Genomic DNA, 6,736 nt, shown 5'->3' with positions numbered 1-6,736 from the left:
ACATTATAAAAGAATACTATTGAAAGGAATAATTATTTTGACTTGGTTTTCCCCTTGATGGGGGTTTTCCCTGGAATTTGCCTACATCTAGCGTTTATTGTGTTATGTGTTATTGCTTGATGAACTAAAGAAACAAGATATAAAGAATCGTAATAATAAGAAACATCACAAGTAATTATCAAGATCAAGAAAATTTTTACCGCCTTTCTGATTTTCTAACACATGAGAGGGAATAAACATTTTGGTGTCTCAAAGGAAGAATGATGTTTATTGAGGACCAACTACAAGTTTGGTTGGACTTCTTGTTTTAAACTTTCCATAACTTGTATGGCATTAAATTGGTCAATAATGTTGGAGTGGAATTTCTTTAATCACACCTACATGTGATGAGAGATAATTATTTCAAGAGGGCATGCATAATCCCTTCAAAGGTGTGTCTGTGACCCCCTTTGTGAAACTCATATATAGTTCCTTGAAATCCATGGTGAACGGTCCAAAATTTCATATTCATTTTTGGCTCCAATACTATATCACAACCACCCATATTGATAAAAAATGTATTTGTTTTGAGTTGATAGTCTCCCATCTATAGTTTGACATTTTCACATCTTCCCTCACATTTCATCATACCTCCTTTGGTGATCTTGATTTGAAAATTATCAATAGATTTCTTCTCTTACTCTCATACGAATGAAATTGTGGGTATTGTCATTATAAACCACTAATATTATATGTGATTTTCCATGATGGATCAAAACCATGAAAATTGTTTAGGTCCACCTTAGGAAAATAATGTCATATGTTAATAGTTATTAGTTTATGGTTGTGAGAACTCAAAGATGATTGTGGGTAGCTAAATAGTCCCAAATTAAAAATATCTTCATGGTGTGGCTCAAAGTGCTATGCATCTGTTGATGATGTTGGACCTGCCAACATGTTAGGGGATCTCCCTAGTAAGAAGTCCCAACTAGACCTCAGATCGTTTGGAGTAGGAGACCTAGGAGTGGGTAGTAAAGTTATGCCTTCACTACGATAGCGTGTAGAGGTAAGCAAGATATATTTGTCAGAAGCAAGTGTGTGCCCTTGCAGTAAGTCAATAGAGATGCATGGGGAGGTTCCACCACATGACCAGCGGGGGGGGGCGGGGAGGAAGTGTATCCCTTAGAAGCCTGTAATAGTATGCAGCCTGAAAGGAACGCATGAACTTAATGACATCACAGGTTAGAAAGTAGAATTGTTGATCCAAAGTGATGGGTTAAACCAATAACACGACTTCAAAAAGATTCATACAATCGTATACGAAATAGTTCATACATAAATGTGTAAGTTATAAAACATACATTGCTAAAGAAACCAAAATAGTCGAACTATAATAATAAAATATGCATGAAGACATGTTGGCTCAATTATATTATATAAAGTGAAAGTTACATCCATACATACAACCATGACAACCACTAGCCCCAATAGTGGAATGTTACAATCAACATCGCCTGCTCCTCCAAATAGATGTACTCACTCTGCATTGTGGAGAAGCCAAGGCTTGTCAAAATACTCTTCAAGCCCTCTCTAAGAAATGTCTAACCAAAATTTGGCTCCCAAAAGCCCATTCTATGAGTTATGAGGTTCTATATATAGCAAAGGGTGGGGTGACCCTTGACATTCCCCTTTGTGACTCTTGGACTACCCTCATGACTCTTCAACTTCATTACATATAACTCTTTACATTATATATGATTATTTGTAATCCACTAATGAAACTTGGAATTTCACTTTACAATACATATAATTACAAAAGTTACAGCTCATAGTAGTTAGTTGTCGAGACAACTCATAACACAACTCGACATGACACTATTGACATGTACTAGCTGACTGCGGGTCCATGTCAAGTTGTTGTGTTGTTAAGTGATGGATGTGTCCTTGAATGTGCTTTGTCTTCATCTCCACATAACTTGGTGTTACGGGGTCTTCAATGGTCTTGGTCTTCTTAAGATGGTTCCATACATGTGTTTCTTTCACTTGTTGTTTAATATGCTTTATATGTATGTTCAAATGCGAGCAAGTCTTCTAGCATGCATTGATACTTCATCTCGTTCATTATCATGCCATGATCCATCAATGTACATGTTCCTACAATTCACTCATGATGGCATGACATCAAATCCAAAACCCCCTGACCTAGCATGATACATTATTCTCGTGTTTTGGGTTGAGAAAACTAGGAGGGAGGAAAAGACACTGAAACTGTGCAGACCACAACTCAAGCTTGGATGAGAGGCTCTGGAGGACTCCCAGGAAAAACTGCACAAATGTCACAAGGAGGCAGATTTTCACAATTTGGGACAACAGTGATAGCTGGACATTACTGCGCAATTCCCCTCGAGATGATTATGCATCTGACGGAGGTTGCATGAGGTCCCGATCTTTTATCATAACTCGGTTTCTTGGTCCTTCTCCTCAACTCCTATAGAGTGATCTAGCATGCAATATTTTCATGTAGTCGTTGAGAAATAGATTTGTGTAGTTTCAATTGGCAGTGATTGTTGTCAAGATGAGGCCCTAGGAGGCCCATCTGCACAGTTTCTATATGTAAGATAGATTAGATAGCTTGGATAACAATGTTGTTGTTTTGAGGTACAAGACATTATTGGGGGATGTGGTCCAGGGAGGACACCTCTGCGTAGTTTCTAAGTGTAGTGCATCCTGGGTAGTTGAAGGGGCAATACTGAACAGTTTCTGAATGCAAGGCACTATTGCGAGATGGGTCCTGGGAGGACACATCTACACAGTTTCAGGTTGCAAGACACACTAAGTAGTTGAGGGATAATACTGCGCATTTCTTAATGACATTGGGTTTCAGTTGGGGGAAGGACACTAGGGGAAACCACTGCACAGTTTTGGATGTCAATGGAGGCGGGGATCCCATGAGAACATGTCTATGTAATGAGAAAAACCCATACGCACAAGATTTACCCTTGAAGTAGAACAAAATTCCCTTTTCATGACAAACAATAATCCCGATGCCCAAATATGACACATGTTGCATAAAGATGAGAACATGAACAACTATTACGATCAAGGAGGGGGAGTTGAGATCATCAAGTTACCAATAAGTGACTAAGGAATGATCGATCACAGGATCCAAGGTAGGCTCTAAAATTTTCATGCGAGCCAAAATTTTGGAGGGTGGTTGTCATCACTACAACAACATCCCAGGATCATTTTTCGTTTGTGCCTCGAGATATATTTTAATATGCCTTACTCAACCTTTCTTTCCAAGTTTCCAACTTTTGAACCCAACTTCTTATGGTCTACTAAATTTTACAAATATAGACATGAATATTTTTTTATTGCGTGCCCAAGTGATAAATATTCCAATAGTAGAGTGGGTAGCCATATTTTCCAGGAGGTGGCATGACATGGTTTATAGTGCTCTAAATAAAAGAGTTCATTGAAAAAGGTTTCTAGCTCCTAAGTACAAGGGAGTGTCAAGTGCTATAGCTCTTTAATATACATGTATGGTGCAAAAATGGTACTCATACCAATATATTAGGGCACTAAGGAGGCTTAATTGTGCCCTTAGCCATACTATTGGACTACTTAGGTATTAGAGAGTGATCTCCCATAGTATTGATCTTGGTGTACTATGGCAACAATTGTTTAGCTTAGATAAACGTAGTTTCAAGTATATATAGGGGTCTTCCTATATACTTTATGGAACATGGAAATTGGATTTTATATAAAATACAAGTATTTTCTAATGTAATACAATTATAAGGGGTACCAACAAGTGTTACAAGGGTTTCCAACAATGTGATTCCATTTGTATTTCCTATGTGTATTCTTCCCTAAATATAATTTTACGTATTGAGAACTAGATCACTATGTTATGAAAATTATTGGAACATATCTCTAAAAAGAATAATTTAAGGATTCTTCACTCAATAAGAAACTCTTAAAATTACAAAACAAATAACTTACTTTTTAATGCATGGTTTGACTTCAAAAATGTAAAATAATCATAAATTTTTCTAGACTTCTCAAATTGGCTATTATGAACTCAATTATGAGATTCCATAGACTCTTTGGGTCTAATAGCACTATTTTGATTTAAATATTTGTTCTTTATCAAAGAATACAATTTGAGAAATCTATGGACATGACTGAAAAATCCTTTAAAACTTATTTTAAATCAATGATCAATTTTCTTCTCAAACTCCATTTAGACAAAACAAAATACAAAATCAACTTGGGTATTTTTTAGATGAATTTAGATATATTTTTTCACCAAATTATATAGAGATTTTTAGAAGTTCATCTCAACGTTATTGCCATATTTTTTCTATAAACAAATTGCAAAAAGATACAAAAAAAAGGAAAAATCTCACTTTCTTGGCTTATGAAGGAGATCATAAACCACTTGTAATGTACTTAACCCTATAAAATTATAGTGATGACATAAAAAAGCAAAAGAACGGAAGAGAAAATAGATAAAACCTAAGAAATATATCTTACCTTAATGATAAAAATATATATTTATGTTCACTCGCCTCTTCAAGAAGGCAACCTCCCAAAGCAAAGCTCCAAATACAATAACAAATCTTGAAAAAACATTATATAACCTTCTACTAAATTTATAGCTATCAATAGAGAATTTTAACTACCTGTGGGCCTAGTTATGATGAGGGCCTACTAATTAGTTTGGGCCTTATCAATAAATATGACCATTTTACAATGCTCAGTTATTGATTAACTATTCAACAGGCTTTATTCAAAGAAGGATTCATACATCAATAAAGAATATTAAATAAGGGAGTTCGTGTAGGACCCTAATAGAAAGGAAACATTTAGATGCATTTTTGGTTCCTAGGATCAATAGGGTATTTGATATATTTTATGGAGTTTTTAAAAGTGTTAAGTGGCTTGAAATTTTCACCTTCTTCAAAACGATAACAATTTTGTCCTTGGTCACTTGTATGTAGGACATGAGCACTTTGGAAAGTTCTTTCATACAAGCTTTGTCCCTATGACCTTTCGTTTTGTTTTGAAAGGCCTTCACCCCTTGATGCACTTTATAGTAATTGAGTCTAAAGGATTTTATAAGATATACATTTTTTGTCCAAGTGATCTTCATGTGAAATTCTAATGTTTGTAGTTAATAGACCATTGTTTGTAGTGGTGGGATTGGGCATGCACTACAAGAAAAACATCTTTGAGCAAATATTTTTGTAGAACATCCCCCAAAAACTTATTCATTTTCCATTTATAGTAGAGGCAAGTGATTATAGGTTTTAATGGAGGTTTTCCTAATTGATGTGCTTAAATCGTATGAAGTGTGGACCCCATGGTTTGATGTGAGCCAAACAACTTGAACTTGTTGTGTGGAACTTTTTTAGTCTTTTCAAGAAAGGTAAATTTAAAGCAAAGTATAAATATTAATCCACTAAAAATGTAAATCATCAAGTAACAAAAAAATCACTTGCTCTCTTCCCAATCTAAGACATATGGTTTCCACATAGGTAAAAAAATGAAAACATGGGATTGTTATAAAAAATAAAAAAATGAATCAAATCCACCAACAAAGTATTGGAATTAATAAATCTAGTGACATAATAACATTGACAATGAGGCAGGTGTATAAATATGGTAATTTATAGCACACACCATTATTGAAGCTTTTTTCTATGTGAAGCACATTAGAAAAATAAAAATAAAAATCCTCCATTTGTTTTGTTCTATTTAAATGTTATGTGGCATTGTACTGTGTACTTCTCATTATTATAAACTCACCATTGAACTCTTTTTATATAATAATAATAAAATAGTCTCATTATTGCTATAGGAAATGTAGGGAGGCACCATTAGCAATTCCTCCATATGTACCAAGCATGGTGACAACATGTTTTGTTTAAATTAAATATATTCATGTTCTTTTTGGTGCATTTGTAAATGTTCAATAACACCTCCACTAGTGTTTGTATACATCATAAGTGCGTCATAGAACATAAATAATAATATGATTCACCCCACTTTTATATTATTAAGTGGCTTCCTAATCAATGCTTCTTGATATTATAAATTCATTTTTGAGTGCTTTTTATATGAAAATATCTTAGGTTTGTTGGTGCTCAAGGAAATTTATCAATGCATTGTTAGCAGTGCCTCCATAAATACAAAGCATGATGACAAGCTTTGTTTAAATTAAAAATATTCCCACAATTTATGTTGCTTCTCTAAATGTTTGATAGCATTGCTACTAATATTCTTATACAACATAAGAACATTGTGGAACCATCCATACATCATCCAAATACTACTAATTAAACACCTCTGCAATTTAAAGAGAATGTATAAATAATACAACCACGAAATGTGAAATGTTTCACATCCTATTTTCTCATGTCTATATTATGTAAGAATATGAATTCAAGAAGATGAAGAGACATTGAGAGGAAGATAATCTATCATGGCCACTTGGATTCTGTTAGCACTTTGTATTTCTTAAGACTGTTATAATGCAAAGGTAACCACAAAACCACTTTGGAAGTTGGGATCTTGTCGTGTCAACTTCAGAGAGGGATCTCTCTTTTAGATTTAACTTTGTTGATTTTAGAATTTTAGGCTAGATATGAAAGTACGGGGTTTGGTTTTTGAATTGATTGTTTGGTTGTTTTGTTATGAAACCAGCTCACAAAAAGATAGAAAAGATAGATGAACGCCTTAGAAATAAGCC

Source organism: Pinus tabuliformis, chromosome 6 (genome assembly GCF_031772625.1).
Source record: "Pinus tabuliformis cultivar Carrire ecotype Pingquan chromosome 6, CPIR1, whole genome shotgun sequence".
Taxonomy (NCBI): domain Eukaryota; kingdom Viridiplantae; phylum Streptophyta; class Pinopsida; order Pinales; family Pinaceae; genus Pinus; species Pinus tabuliformis.
Note: the sequence above shows the minus strand (reverse complement) of the source record.